A 17,045-nucleotide genomic window follows, 5' to 3' on the forward strand; every position below is an offset into this window, starting at 1 on the left:
GAAAAAATACTATTTCCATCAGCTGAACATGTTGGCCTCTACCTACCGGGCTAAATACAGTAATGAATTACATAAAATTGTTAATTACTATTTCCTGTTCCTACCCCTTTTATTAACTCCCAGACAAAGTGGATTATACTTGCTTCAATAAATACACCAACTATACATGATAAACACAATTCATAAGCAATTCAGATATTGTAGTTATATTGTAGTTATTGTAATTTTCTTTTTTTTCCCCCAATATACATGGAAAATGTTACAAAGCAGTTTATAACTAATCACAACTAATTCATCTTCTGAGAGTAGTGAGTCTGGCAATAAGATTACTTCTCTCCTGTTTTTCCCAAATGCTAAATAGCCACATCTCAGACTGATTTTGTCTTGCAGGTTTATTTGTTCATCACTCTAAAAAATGAAGTCCAGAGGTCATATAGTAGAACAGCTGAACAATTGTCCCATAAAAATTAATTTCATGTACATGAGAAATCAGCAATAGGAAAGTTACCACCAAATGCAAAATAAAAAAAAATAATTTAAAAGTTGCTTAGGCAGTTTAGCACTCAGCCAAAACCATCAATAAACCCCCCTTTATCTTAGAAACCAGATGTCTTTCCATACAAGTGTGTGAACTATAGGAACTGCTTGTTCTTGTAATACAGAAAAACTAGAATTCATCCATGCATCCTTCAGGTTCAGCACTTGGGTATTGGTATTATTTTTTGCTTCTGAAAACTGTGAAGATCCTTACTTCTTTCTTAACACCTTGTGTGAATTAAAAGCATGTTTGCTTTCTGAACTGATCAAAAGATTAAAAATACTAGACCTATATTACAGACACAGATTGGAGACTGGGGAAGAAACCATGCTTCCTAATACTCATGATGTTACTCTGGACTTACGCATGTTCCTGAGTATGATCTTGGCTCAGGGAAACTAAATTCACTTAAGCTACAGTTCTGTACATGTTGCATCCATCTGTGAAAAACTAGGTGGTCTATGGGAGTCAGTGTAGGTATTTAAGGAAATATGCAATGGATTTTCAAGGCAGCTGAGCACTTGGTAGTGAAATGTCAATGAGGTGGAAAATATGGTTTTGGGACACGGTAACATAATTACAATGCTAATCAAGGACAATGCAAGACTCTCTGGTAAAGTTGACAAGCTTGAGAATTAATCCAGGATTAAGCATTTCAAGATTACTGGTGTCCCGTTGAGGAAAAGCCTGAGAATGAAGTAATCTTTCTGGCAGTACTTCAGAAAGATGAAATAAAATATTATTTATTTCCAGAATGATACTGGACTGTCTCATCATATTAATATGTGTCCAGCCATTTATTCATACCTGATTGCAAAGCTAGTTTAGCTTTTATAGAACACTTTTGTAAGAAACACTACAGCACACAAAGCAAAATCCACTTTGTGTGTATGCAGACACTGGTACTTTTATTCCCTTCTGTCCTACATGACTGTAAAACACTTCCTCTATTCGTATATATATATAAAACTATTCATAGTAGTCTAAGTGTGTAGACTGACAGTCAGACCCTGGAAACAGAGTAATTGAAGAAATTAACACTCTGTCCCTCAGCAGCTATTGCTGTCCACAGATACATTATCAGATTGCTCAAACAAAGTCAGAGGAGCTTTACATGTGTTGTCACCTGTGTGTAACTACCAGAAAAAGGCTAATTACACCATTTATTCACCATATTCACCATTATTATTCCACTTTAAAAATCTAGCTAAATTATAACAATTATCAATATAAAGCATGCTTATGATTCAAATTCTATGCCTCAGATGAAAGCCAGACCAGCATAATTACTTTTCTTCACACTTAAAAGCATGGCAACATTCCCAGATGAACATAACTTTTTATTGCTTCGAACTTTTGCTATGAAGCATCATTTTATCATTTCATCTTATTGCTTTTTACATGGAAATTGAGGTTGACAAACAGCATGAATCTCAAAAAATGGAAGACTCTTTCTAACCTTTTCTGCCAGCCCCATAATAGTGTCTGTATCAAAGGAAGACTGAGATTTTATCTTATTTTCAACTAGGAAAAGCATAACTAATTTATACTTCAATGACATATGTTACCAAGAAATTACATGGTTACATGCTACTGGAGAGACATAACTTGTCACTTTTTTACTGCTGTAAAATCCTTAACTGGCATGATGCAAAGTCTACATCATGCCTGACTGATGTATGTCTGCATGGCTTTTGCCCAGTGAAAAAAAGGCAAACATCAAACACAGTGATGGTTTAGGATTTAGAATGTAGTTTTCTCCATAGAAAAAAGGTGAACAATATGAAGATAATATTTGATTTCCAAAAGACAAAAAAAATAGAAGATAGATCCTGGTCCACTTGGAAGAGATAAATTTATTCTCTATTACATATAATTTTCTACCGATTTTCAGGTAAATGAGATAAACTATCTTGTTGTTTACTTTTAGGCACAAGACATTATGATTGCAAGAAAGATGGGATAAGAGGTAAAGAGGTGTAAATAAGGCCTCTTGATAAATCAAAAGAGAGGTGTGAGTAGTTATCACACTTCAGTCTGTAGTAAGAATATACCAATGCCCCTATTTTTTTTAGGCTGTCAGCTGCCAACTAAGAGTGTATTTTTAGACTTTCAGGGAGAAGATAAATGGCTTTAATATGTAACTCATGGTCCAAGATGGAATTTCTCTATGTCAATATATATATTTGTCAGAAATGTATGTCAGGGCCTCTAGAATGACAAATCATTATTTATGAATCAGCACCAGAATCCAAGTACTCATTCCATCATTATACACTCTGATGAAATTTAGGATACTTGAAATTCCCCCAAACCTGCCATATTAGAATCCTAACATTCTAAAAATCTGAAAGGGAAAATTTTTCCTTGACTGATTCTAATGAGAACTAGCCCTTCAGCAATACTGAGAATGATGCATAAAGAAAAACCATATAGCTGTGTACTATACTAGTGGATATAGTAGAATTAGAGATATCCAAGATAAATGATGATGTGAAGGGTACATGTGAGTCACAATACCTGATTCATCTGCCCATTATGGACTGTAAAGCATAGAACAGGTTTAAGGAATTTGAAGAGAAATTATTTAATCAGTTTGCAGATTTGGGAAGTCAGAATGGAAATAATATGTCGTCCATGCCTGCAAAGTCATTTGGGAAAAGGAAGTAAGGTATTTGCTGGAAAACTGTTATATTGCCAATTACATATACAAGCACTGCCAGCAAAACAGTGGGTAGGGGTCAGGTTCTTGGTATCACATAAGAGATGAATTGTTGGGCAAAGATAGGTTTTAATGACTTAAAATATAAAAGCAAGTAATTTATGTAGGTACAGCAGGGAAGGGAAAAACAGTGAAGAGAAGTAAAGAGGGGATTAGGGAGAGTTAATCCTAGCTATGAAGGTTTGCATGGTTTATGTAGATTATAGTCTGTGCAGTAGCAATGCATTTGTTGCAGTCTGGCACCCAATTGTATATATTTTCTGCAAATTATGAATTTAAATCTGTCAAGCTGTTTTTTTATTTACAGGTCACCAAAAATACTTTGATAAAAGGCAGATGCATACTGGAGGTTAAAAGCAGATCCCTGTTAGATGTTTTTTCTTTCTTTCTTCTGCATAACAAAAATATTTTTACATTGCCATCTAGAAAAGATTAAAAGTTTATACATGCTCTGAAGGCCAGTGATCAGACAATGAAATTATACATATTTTAAAATAATCCTTTTCTGTTGTATTAGTTAAAACAGTGAATATATAGCTGAGTCATGTCATGATAAAAAAAAGACAAACTTTCAACCAAAGAAATATTGGTACAAGATTTATAGTGCATGTACAGTCAAGCAAGAGTTAAATCTAGAAAACAGATAGCATGCATGTACACATATATATATAAACTTAATGAATCATATTTTATAAGTTATACTTAGCCAAAAGAAAAATAAAATCTGTTCAGAGAGAAAAAGTGCAGAGCACTTGCTTGCAGCTTGTAGGGACTAGGCAAAAGAGTGATTTCTTTTAAATAAAGGAGTTGTCATTGCCATCTAGGAGACATAAGATGTTCAAAGCCATGAGTCCCTCCCTCAAAGGAGAAGCTAGGGTGTCTGACACTCTGTAGTTTAAACTGTTAAGGTCAGAAAAATTGAGAAACTTACTTGGAAACTTACATTGGCCCTAACATAATGTTTGTATGGGAGCTGGTGACCCTGGAGAGATTCTAGCAGAATATGGCTTAGAATTACTACTCTATAAAAATGAATGTGTATCTTCCTTTGTATCTTTGTGTATCTTTTGAATGTGTATCTTTCTTTGACCTCTAAGGTCAAAGAAATCAGGACATTATAACAGCATTTTCTTCTAGTTTTCAAGAGTAACTGTATAATCTAGTTTTGTTTTTCAAGAATATTCTCCCTGCAGAGATTCTGTCTATTAACTGTGGAAATACTCTTGAGTTTCAAGAGTGAACTGACATGCTCAAGTCAGTTGATCATTTATTGTATAGTATGTCTCAAATGTTTACTGAATATCACAAAATGGGATTCTGTACTGGGGAATTATTTGGTAAAATAGTAACGAGACATAGGTGGAGAAGTGAAGTGAATATTGACAGCATTTTAATGGAAATGAGTGCCTCATTCAAGTAATGAAGAGGCCCTTGAACCTGCAATGAGAGGATCTGGAGAAATGTAAAATCTTAGTGTAAGATCAGAACTTTCAACTGAGGTATCCTTACGCTGTCAGGAGATATAACTTGTCAAAGACACAGGTCTTCTAACAATACAGAAAGCAAATATTGGTAGCTGGTAATAAAAAAAGATTAATATTATCTTAATTACTTGGCCACATATCAGCATGCTCTTTCAATGGCCAAGATTTTTGTGCTTGACTGTATACATGTACCTGTGTACATACAAAGAAAGTACCTGTTTTCTTTAGGTTTGTTCACTGGTTCTTGACAGCTACTTAGACTATGCAATATAATTTCCTGAATCCTTTAAAATCTGTTCTTATAGATAATACGCCAATAATTTTGGAGTTTGTCTCTCAATTTGAACAGTTTCAGATGTAAAATAATCTGTAAACATGCTGTTTTATTGAGATAAGGAAATTTAGACTGTTGATCTACAATATCAAATTGCTCTCCAGTTAGTTTCAGCTTCTTCTTGCCTGTCTACACATGGTCACACTCAAAGAGTTACCATTAATGGCTCAGTGTCCAAGAGGAGTTGAGTGATGAGTGGCTTATTGGGACCAATGCTGCTTAACATCTTTCTCAGAAACATGGACAATGGAATTGAGTGCAGTCTCACCAAGTTTGCTGAAGACACTAAGTTGTGTCAACATGCTGGAGGGAAGTGATGCCATCCAGAGGACCCTGACAGGCATGGACAGGTAAGTCCATGCCAACCTCATGAAGTTCAAGGAGGCCAAGTGCAAAGTTCTGCACCTGGGTCAAGGCAACCCCAAGCAAAATTACAGATTGGGCAGAGAGTGGATTAAGAAGATCATTCAGGAGAAAGACCTGGGGGTGCTGGTTGATGAAAAGCTCAACATGATCTGGCAATGTGCACTTACAGCCAACAGTATCCTGGATTTCGTCAAAAGAAATGTGGCCAGCAGGTCAAGGGAAGTGATTCTCTCCCTCTAGTCTGCTCTTGTGAGACCCCACCTGGGGTACTGTGTCCAGTTATGGAGCCCCCCAGTACAGGAAGGGCATGGAATTCTTGGAGTCCAGAGGACGTCTATGATCAGAGAGCTGTAGTACCTGCTCTAAAAAGACAGGCAGAGAAAGTTGGGATTGTTCGGCCTGGAGAGGAGAAGGCTTCTCTGGTCAGACCTTTTTATGGTCTTCCAGTACCCAAAGGGGTCCTGCAGGAAATCTGTGAGGGACTTTTTACAAGTGCATGTAGTGAAAGCACAAGGGGTAATGTTTTTAAACTGGAAGAGGGTAGATTTAGGCTAAACTTCTGGGAGAAATTTTTCTCTAGGAAGGTGGTGAGACACAGGAATAGGTTGCCCAGGGAAGCTGGGGATGGCCCCTCACTGGAAGTGTTCAAGGCCAGGTTGAAAGGGCATGAAGCAACCTCTAAGGTTCTTTAGACCTAAACCCTTCTATACTTCTATGAAATGGAAAATAGTTATCAAGTAGCTATGTAATCTTTCCCTTTCACTTGTTCCTCAGTTCTTTTGGCATAACAGAGCTGTACCTGTCATCTGTACCTTAGGTATTCAAGCCATCTCCTTATTCTGTCTTTCTACCTTGGTAATACAATTATAATATTTTGTAACTAAAGCATCAACTAGTAAACTCCTTGTTTGTTCAGTGTTTCAACATTCACCCAGTGTCTGCATATTTCCTTCTATTCCCTTTATCTCTGCAGACCCCTGGATTGGACAGGAAATTCTGAAAGATATAGTCAGACCTTTTATCCTGCAGTAGTATCATTGTTAAAAGACTAAATACTGCAATAGATACATTTGTACTGTCAAGTTCTTAATATCACATTTTTTTTAGTAAAAATAATTTGTAACCATCTGAACTCTCACTGGCTTTCTATACATATAATTAACAGCATTACAAAAAACATTCCTTTCTGCTTAATAATGTATAGTAAATTATTTTGTAGTAGATAACCAGCATATTTACATAATTACACTTTCAGTTATAATAAATTGGTCATATTAATGTAACTTTTTGCAATTTGGAAAACAGAAGAAGGATAGGGTAGACATAAAGTGATGTTTTTATCTTCCATTGTTACACATTAAGATGATTCTTTTTCGGCTAGCTTTGCTTCAGTAGATTCATTTACAAAGGAAGGAAAATGGTGCGAACATGAAAAATTCAGTGTAGGAGATGTAACCCCACTGAGCACTTCTTGTGTATGTGAAAATCTTGTATGCAATTCAAATACTTAAAAAACTTTATTTTTATTCAGACCAGAGAAAAATAGGTTATTAAAATATAAATAAATATAAATAAAATTATTAGGTTATTAAAATATTAAAATATCATCTGAAATTTGGAATACAGTGAATTCAGGTATATTTATAAATCATTATCTAATCATGATCTATGTTCATTGAATTTTTCATGAGAGTTCACTGTGCTGGAATTCTTACATATTTTTGTATTTCTGGTTTATGCTGGAGAATGCTGGTTTAGCTTCCAACTTCAGATGGTACTGTAAGAGGACAAAAGAGGTTATAGACTATGTTTTTATGTCTTCTCAGGGATCTTCATACTTGGAGCAGTATCAGTCAGAATGTGATAAGGAGATGAATCACTTCATGATTATTACCCAGTGTAAAAATAAAACTATAAAATCTTTTGATTAAAAATGACATTTTGATTTCATACTTCCCTCTAACATTTTAATTATTTATTGTTTTTCCTGTAGTGTTTTAATACTTCTGGGGTTTTTTTTCTTCTGTATTATACATTTAGTATATTCACCTGCAAAATCTTTCTTTTGCTCATCAGCCTTACTGAGAAGCATTGTTTCCTGTAACTGTATGAGTAACCATCAAAAAGACAAATGGCACCCACTCTAGCCTGGCATGATCCAAAGTACCTTCTTGTCCATTATGATGAAATTACTTAAATAGCTTGGATAATATGATGTTTGGATAAATGGTGACTTAAATGCTCCACATTGCTATCCGTACTACAGTTCCTCTGTACAGTTACTGATATACAACAACGTACTTGCTCATTCATTTACTGAATTAGTTATTTTCATTAATCAATTAATTAGTTATTTTCATCTCAGTTCAAAAGATGATGAATTAAAAGATCTGTACTCCAGTGTTTTCACTCGGTAAAGCAAGCTACTTCCTTCAATCTGATTCCTATTTTTGGTGTATCAGGGAAAGCCTCTACACACTAGGCAGCAACCCAAGAACACTTCTGCTCCTTTAGTTAGATGACAAAACAAATCTAGCTCCTCCAAGTCACTTAAAGGTAAACTGAGTTGATATTTCATGAAACTGGGGAGAGAAAAAGGAAAAAAGACAAATAAAAATATAATGAAAGATTTTTACCATGGCTTAGAAGAAACTGTGAGACTAATTCCATTACAAAATAACAGGAATTGTAAATACAATAATTTTGTCTATATTATCAGTGAATCTTTTTGTATTTAAAATGTTTATCCTGTTGCCTAATCAGCTGCAGGATTCTCAGCAAAAACAAAAGTAAATTAATTAAAAAAAAAAATGGCTTCTATATCTTAACATTAAAACAAAGGGAAGAAATTCCTTGTTATGGACACCATCATAAATAACAATGGTCAATTTAAAATAATTTGTTATGGATTTTGAAATTGTTCAGAACATTATCAGTCTCCTAAGTTATTCTTGACTATTATAGTTACTATTTTTATATAACTAGTTGGGTTTTTTTTCCATGTTTCTGTTTAACTAGTTGTTGTCTAGTTGTAGCTTTCAGAGAAGTAAAATGAAAAACTCATGTGTGGTAAATTTAGTAGTAGGTACATCAGACTCTCAAATGCTGTCAAATGGCTTTTTTTTTTTTGGCATTTTTTGGCATTGAATCCTATTCATTCTACTATTCTATCCTTATTCATTCTACTACTGCAATCTAGAGCATTCAACTCTCTTTAAGTAACAGACATCATAGGCTTATATTTCTAGCAGGGTGTCTAAACTTATTTTTCACCAACAGGAGAAAAAGAAAAGGTTGAAAATTATTCTCTTAATTAGCATGGCAGGAAAAGATACAGTAAGTAAATTTCATTGTGTCATTGTGTTTTACCATCACAGATTAATTAACATGTAGTTGAGGCGAAAAGCAGCTATTTGGGGACACAAAGCAATAGAAACTGTACAAATCCATGATATCAATACCATCCACTTGACATATGTTGTTATTGTCTCTGTCTTTTGAAAGTAATCTTTCCTCATGGTGGGTAAGAAGGTTGATGAAGTGCTGTTCTAAAAATTGGGTGGCTTTTCTCTTGTTTAAGCTTGAGCATAAGGACTTAAAAAAAAACCAACTTCACAAAAGATTTGCATTTTGTTCCTTCAGTGTGTGCATAGTTATGTGTAAATGTATCTATGCACGTATACACACAACACAAATACACGAATCTGAGGAATCCAGTCAGTTCCACTGGAGGTGATATGAGCATTCAGAGACAAAGAAGAGGAAAGTATCTTGTGCTAGTACTACACAAACATGTCAAATATTAGACTATCGAGGTGATGGTCATTTGTCTTCTTACCAACAGACTGTTCTTTAAAACAGTCTAAATTGTTAAGCATATTGGCCAGTTTCACAGGAACTGGAAAGAAGTCTCATATTTCCTGAAAGTTGAACCACTATATGGAAGATGAAGATGCACATTACTATTGCCAGTGAGGAAAAGGCAGGAGGAACTCAGATATTCAGTATTTCGATAAGAACAAACCAGATAGTTTCTTTCTTGCCTGCAGTGTTTCATAAGGAGATATGTGTTTAGGTTATATACACTTTCTACTGGAATACAGCAGGTAAGGCTTCAGGGGAATGGGTTGCATCAAGAAAAAGACTTTGTTAGTTCCACTGTCCCAAACACCTGGTCACATTTGACTTTCCTGCTTTGAAAAAGTTTCTGTAGGTGAACTCCTGTAACCAGTGAAGAATAAATTGTGCTCAAATCATATTTCACTTTGTTTTAAATTATGGTGCTGTATTCCTCAGAACAAACTCTAAAAACCTTTGTTTTCATTGATCTTATAGGTCATGACATACTATGGCTACAGCATACATAGGGTAAAGGACAGTATACCGGCATGGCACATAAAAAAATCCTTTTATCATCAGATATAAAAAATAAGAAGGTAGTATTTTTAAGTTTAATTCAAAGACTATCTCTCTGATCAAGTAAGTTATTTTGTAACAAAGGACTGCTATATGAACAACTGTAGCCCTTAACAATTTAAAAAGTCCTGTGTTCCAAACGTAGTACCCAACAGCAACAGAAACAATAGAAATTTCAACAAGTTACAAATCTGACTCTGCTATGAACTGAAAAATATCAGCAAGACAAAATGTACACTGTTGGAGGTGTGAAACTTCTTGAAAAATTCCCACTGGTTTCAGGTCTGCCACAGATTCACTTTCTTTCATTCTCAGCTGGTTATTTATCAGTTCCTAACATGGCTAGGTTGCAGAAGTAACCAGCTACACAGCAAGAGTCTGTGACTTTTAAAGTCTTAGGAGAAACAAAACCCAGGCTACAAGTGGCAGCAGGACTTTCTCCTACAATCTTCATTTCAGATTCCCTCAAACTCTTTTTTTCTTAGTGTTAGTTCCTGCCTCACTTACTATATCAATAAACTGGCTTGAAGACTTAATCAAGTGGTTTTAAGAAGTACCTATACCTTTTAGTTCTCTGAGAACATAACTAGATAAGCTGTCTGCTCTATAATACAGAGCATTTACTTTTCCTTTCAAACACTTCTTTGTGTGTGCTCAGATTAGCTCACCTCTACATAGCTTCATTTAAAAAGAATGTGTTCTTTTTTAAAAGCTTATTTTTCCTTAAATCCTTTCTTCTGTGATTCACATTTTATCATAATCTGGGTTTATTTTTTGTTGTGTTTTTTTCCTGACATGGTTTCACACTCTTATTAGTCACAAATCAGGTTGTTTACTATATCTAGTCACTGAATGGAAGGACCTGTGGCAGATCCTCCTCTCCAGCAAAAGAAGGAGGCTGCCTCCTCACCTAGAGTGGGAAGAGAAGATCTTGACCAATGTGGGAGCTCTCTGACTCAGTGCTAGTGGAGACCAGAGTGACAGCATCCCAACCCCTGTCAAGGTACAGGACTATCCCTCAAAGATCACAAACAGTACAGGACAGGCAAACAGGGTGTGGCAAATCAAAAGAATGTGGCAAAGAATTTCTCACAGCAGTTTGTGCAAACAGGGCGTGAGTTGGGCACATCCCCCTTGTTGGCTTTGGTGACGGCCTTACCTAGCTGTCATCACACTCCCAGAGGGGTTTGGTTTTCACTTGGGCAAAAGCCATTGCCAGGAGGAATGTGGTGACCCAGACTGAGGTCCCACACTGTCACAGAGGTGTCCAGGTCCATCTGCAGTGAGTGCTTCAGCCTGTTGTTCATACTGGAGGGCAGTGGAGAGACTGCCTGCGTGAGGTACGACCAGGTGAATGATCCATTCAGCATGGCTGAACAGCTAAAAGAGGAAGTAGAAAGGTTAAGGAGTATCAGAGAGTGTGAGCAGGAAATAGACTGTTGGAGTCACACCCTAACATCCCTAAGGCAATGGCAGGAGTTGGGGACTCCATAGGAAACAGAGGAGTGCCCTCCTGCCACCAGGATGTGTTGTGCCAGGTGGCTGAAACACAAGAAAGAGTAAAGCTGCATAATGTTAAAGGGGCTGAAGTGCATACAGATAGGTGGGTGTAAAATCATAATATTTTAATCAGACACCACTGACAATGAGACACCTTGGACCCTGGTTACCCACAAAAGGAAGACCAAACACCATCCCCTAACATCAGTACCAACAATGGATAGGTTTAAGGTTTAAGCTTTAAGGTTTCTAAACAGCCATGAACATGTACAATATAGTGAAGCTCCACCAGAAAGGCGCAGAGGTTATCACAAAAAGAAACCTTGTGCTTGTAATGGGGGACGGCTAAGGGGCACTCAGACACCCACCTGTCAACCTGACAAAGAATCACATGGAGTTTGCTGCCTTCCAGGCACAAAAATCTGTGATATTCCTGAAAGGGTGCCACAGCTTGTGAAGACCACTGACTATTACCCATTAGTACCCTTTCATGTGAGTATGAATGATACTGGGAGCAGGGACCTGAGTAAAATCAAGGCAGACTGTGAAGCTTTGGGGGCACAAGTGAAAAACATGGGGGCCTAAGTTATGTTTTCTTCTATCTTACCAGAGATGGGGGCAGCGAGGTATAGGAAAATAAAAACCATTAATTTCTGACTGTAGTTGGTGCCATCACAAAGGTTTTGGCTTCTATGGCAATGGGACATTCTATGATGACTGTAACCTGATAGGTGGGATGGAATACACTTGTCTCCCAGAGGCAGGAGAGTCCTTGGGGATAAGCTGGCCAATTTAGTCAAGAGGACTTTAAACTGAATTTAGCAGGGGGTAGGGTCCAGCGTGGTAATGTATGTGCCACTGAATGCAATGAGCAGATTCAAGCAACCACTACAGTAATAGATGCTGCTCAGCCAGGTTTCTGAAGTGGCTGTACACCAGTGCAAGAAGCATGGGGAATAAACAGCATGAATTAGAAATCTGTGTGTGGTTGCAGAGCTACGATCTCATTGCAGTTAGAGAGACATGCTCACATGACTGGAATGTGTTTATGGATGACTACACACCTCTCAGGAAGGACAGACTGAGATGGTGTGGTGGTAGAGTTGCCCTTTATGTGAGTAAGCAACTAGAATGTATTGAGCTTAACCCAGGGAGAGATGATGACAATATTGTGTAGGCAGCAGGTGGCAGGACCTGCCGAGTAATGAGCTCAGTCGGTGCTCAGCCTCACCTGTGCCCAGTTAGGGCTGCCCCAAGTGCGCATGCTCAAAGATCAAGGGCCAATAAAAGGTGGGGCCTGAGACCGGCAAAGGGCTCATTCTGAAGCAGGTCAGCAGCTGTGCTGGTCGAGGCCAGTTCTCTACTGATCCTGTCCTCATTCAGAGCCTATCATTGCTGCGAAGTTCGTCTCCTGCTACAATATTGAAAGCTTATGGGTAACAGTTAAGGAACATGCAAGCATGGGAGATAGTGTTGAGGGTGTCTACTATAGACCACCAAACCAAGAAAAGATTGTTAGCGAAGCCTTCTGCAGGCAGCTAAAAGTAGCCTTGAGGTCATGTGTCCTGATGTTCATAGGTGATTTTGATCACTTTGGTATTAGTTGGAAAGATCACACAGCCAAGCATAACCTGTCCAAAAGGTTCCTGCATTGCATTGATGCCAACTTTCTGCTGCAGGTGGTAGAAGAACCAACAAGAAAACGTGTAATGCTGGACCTTGTATTAACAAGGAAGGTCTGGTCACAAACAGTAAGGTTGGGGGCAGTCTTCATTGTAACAACCATGACATGTTAGAGATTAGCATTGTTAAGAAAAGAAGCAGGACTCTAAATAAAATCTGTATCCTGGATTTTAAGAGGGTTGACTTTGTCTTTGATCTACTTACAAGTGTCCCATGGGCTCGAGCCCTAGAAGTTAGGGGGGGCCCAAGTGAGGTGGTCAATATTTAAACACCACCTCCTCTTCCCTTAGGGGAAGATTTAAGAAATAATTTTTTTCCAATTTATGAACAACAAAAATATTGAGATATATGTATAAATACTTTCCCTTTTTTCTGAGGAAAAGTATGTTTGAAAATTGAAATTAACATCTCAAATTCACCATCATGTTTCATTTTTTCACTTATCAAGTCATATTCAGTCACTTGAAAAGTGATAATCAGGTGATAATTAATATCTTGATATTTTTATGTAGGTTCCTCATTATGCAAATCAATCTACCAGTTGGGACAGAAACCCTGGCAGTCCTGTGACATGTATGTGTTGTAGTACTTTATGACAGGTATTTATTTTTCTGTATCAGTTCTTCAGACAATGGAAGGAGTGTAATAGCTTTGTTGTATGTAGATTTTAAAGCTGCTTCAAGACTAGGTACCTGCCTCAAAAAAAAACCCCAAAACAAACAAAAACCAACTCAAATGAAATTCCTGGGTGATTTAAACATAATACTGAACTGTAGCTACACGAAAGGAAAGGAAAATGCAAAATTATATTAGTAGTTTAAAGTTGATGAGACAAGGAATTGAGTTGTAATATTTAAGTTGGTTACTTTTAAAACATCCACAGCTTCAGAATATTTACTTTTAGAAGTATGGTTAAAGTCTCCCTACATTTATACTTAAAATTACCTTATGGACATAGTTAAACTGCTGCTGATTGATGTTGCCACAGAAATGTCATAGAACAACCAACTGTATGTTTTGCTTCTAAAAGTTCCTTTATCTTTCCTGTTTTACAAAAAGCATATTCGATTGAGCTCTTTTTCCAAAATGATCTATCACTGAAAATGTATGTATTTGTGCAGATATGAAATTACAACAATCAGACTAATTTTTTTCTTTTTTCTGTTTGCTGTCTTTTAAAATATTGATACCAAAAACCTGTATTTTATCTGTGTCTCTTCCATGGTCAAGGCCCATGTTGTAAGGTAATTTCTTTTGTTGACAAAACTGAGTTTGGAACTCTTCAAAAACACAATAGGACTTTAACAATGTTAGTGTTGAGATTTTTGTTTGTTTGTTTTGGTTTTTTTTGTTCTGTTTTTCCCGGGAAATAACATATAAGAGACTGTAAGAATTATCATGCTGAAATGAGTCAATCACTCACTACAGCACTAGCCTATACCCAAGAATGTCTGTTCTCCAATTTTATACATGAAAGTAGAAAAACATTATGCTTAACCAAATGGCATGAGGAAGGAAGTCTATTTTTAAGGTTAAACAGACAATGGAAACCTTGTGTGATTGTTCCACACAACTATAAAATATTTTTTAAATTGTATTGATGTTTCTGCATGTTATGAAGTTTTTCTGAAAACAGTCAGACTGCAAGTGAGTATAAAGTATTTGTTAATGAATTGAACAAACTGTAGACCAACATTTGTGAATTTAGAACTCCATTAAGAGAGATATTTCATAGTCACACCAATCCAGAAAAAAAGTGAGCTAAAGAAGGAATTGTTGGGGAAAATGGATTTTGTAGATATATATTTCTTCCTTACCCCCCAGAAATTATAGATTTGTTTTATTTTTACAAAAATATAAAACTGGGTCATTCATTTTAGATTTTCATATTGCCTATGTTTTCTAAATGTCTGACAAATCCCATTGTTTTCCTCTAGACTCCTTACAATTCAGCAAACAATTCTAAATATTTTCTATTTGACCTCTTATTACAGAACTTGAGTGGAAGAAATGCATACAGACATGATTTTTATGTGGAAATGTGATTTTATTGCAAAAACAGGAAAACAATATTATAGATTTCTAGTAGTATAAATTAATCAACTTGGTTTATACCTCCTTAGCTGTGTTTTACACTTTTTTTTCCCCCTCATTTCGCAATTCTGGTTTTTACTTTATTCACAATGAATTCATCTTTTCCTCCTAGTAAAAGATGACAGAAGGTGAGTTGAAAGTCCTGGGTGGGAGGTGGATTCTTGAAATACTTTACAGAGTAAGGAAGTAAAAACACTAAGTGGCAGAAGGAATAATAGGAAGAAGGAATTTCAGGGGTATGAACAGGTAATGGAGCAAGAGTCTTTCACTATTGTTAATGGCTGTAAATCTCACTGCTGGCTAATTTACCTGTTTATAAGGTTCCAGCCTGTATGATTTTAATGAACTACTCTATTTTCAGCTTAGTTCTCCTGGGATATGCCACCCTTTAGGGAGCTGGTCCTCCGCTTGGCCTTCATTATACATGAGCATTCTGAACACTTTCATGTGTGAAATCAGATGAAAGTTCTTCTTTATTCTCTTCTCTCTATTACAGCATCAAATAAATCTCAATTTAATTTTGTATAATCTATTTATTTTTTTAGTTGGTTTTAAACCTGGAAAGGGGAGCAGAGAGGAAGAAAGAGAGTTGTCTAGAGTGTCATATTGGTTTTGCTGTAGTAACTATATTCTTTGTGCCAATTTGTATAATTTAGCTAAAACTGCTTAGAAATATCCAAACCTCTTTCATTTGGTGACTAGACAAACTGAATAGCTGCTGATAAAGCTGTGTTGGGTTCTTACTTAATTTTAAAGAAAATCCTCAAACAGCACTCATATATTCCCTCTCTAGTAGCTGAGATAATCTAATTTCAGAATAAGTATGAGAAGTGTAGGAATATGAATCAAGGAACATATTTTTATTTAAAAAACAATGGACTGAGGGTCAAGAGATGGATCTGTTGTGTTATTTTCCAACATCAGCCGAAGCGACCTCTCAGAGATCATTCCAAGGTCTTCAATACTAAAGCTGTAGGGACCTCAGGTTTGATAGTAAAAAGATTGCAACAAAATGAAACTGCAATACTTCTTTGGGTCTGCAGAATCCGAGAAGCACTCAGCAGTCCCTATGGCTACCTTTCATATGATATGTCTGACAGAAGGGATGCGCTTGTGTTCCCATGCACAAGAAATAAAGACACGCAAACCTCAGACAGAAATCTAACCGGTTAATACCATCAAGAGGAAAAGAAATCAGGAGCTTTTAAAATGATCAGCAGCTTTGCCTCCCCAGTATTTTTTTCTTTCAAGTTATTAGCAAGATTCAGAGCTGGCTCTGGATCTCTCAGCAACACAGACAGAATTAAATTCTGCAGCTCCATGGGTGAGAAACTGAGAAAGGCTGGAGCAGGAACACAGAGCCACAGGGAAGCTGCAGCGAGCTCAGCTGCTTGCTCTGGCTCCTGCTGCCAGGCAGATGGGAGGTTGTGAGCAACAACTGCTCCCACACCAGCAGCTGCCACCACCGCCTGCCCACTTTCCAGAACTCTGGCATAAATGAATCATGTATTGGGGTCATGGACATTGCTCATATACACATTTTGCCTACGCCAACAGCCACATTTTTTCGTGCATTGTTACATATTTGTTTTCTGCACAGAACTGTAGCTTTACTGTGTATGTTCTTAAAAAGAACCATATCATAAAGTACAGTGTCACTTGTGCTCTTTCATATTTTTAGTAAAAATTGATGCTAACACTAACAGCTTTCCAGCAGTCCTTTCAGTTTCTATCAGGTCTGTACTCCATCTTTGAAGCTGAATGAAGAAGAATGAACAGTTCCATATACTTCATGAAAAATATCTAGAATGAATAAACACATTGTTTTTGTTACAGCAAGCTGCTAAATTTAAATACAATGCTCTCCTATCTCATTAATTGTACATTTTTGTGCCCTTAGGGTATGCT

The sequence above is a fragment of the Heliangelus exortis genome, chromosome 2 (genome assembly GCF_036169615.1).
Source record: "Heliangelus exortis chromosome 2, bHelExo1.hap1, whole genome shotgun sequence".
Taxonomy (NCBI): Eukaryota; Metazoa; Chordata; class Aves; order Apodiformes; family Trochilidae; genus Heliangelus; species Heliangelus exortis.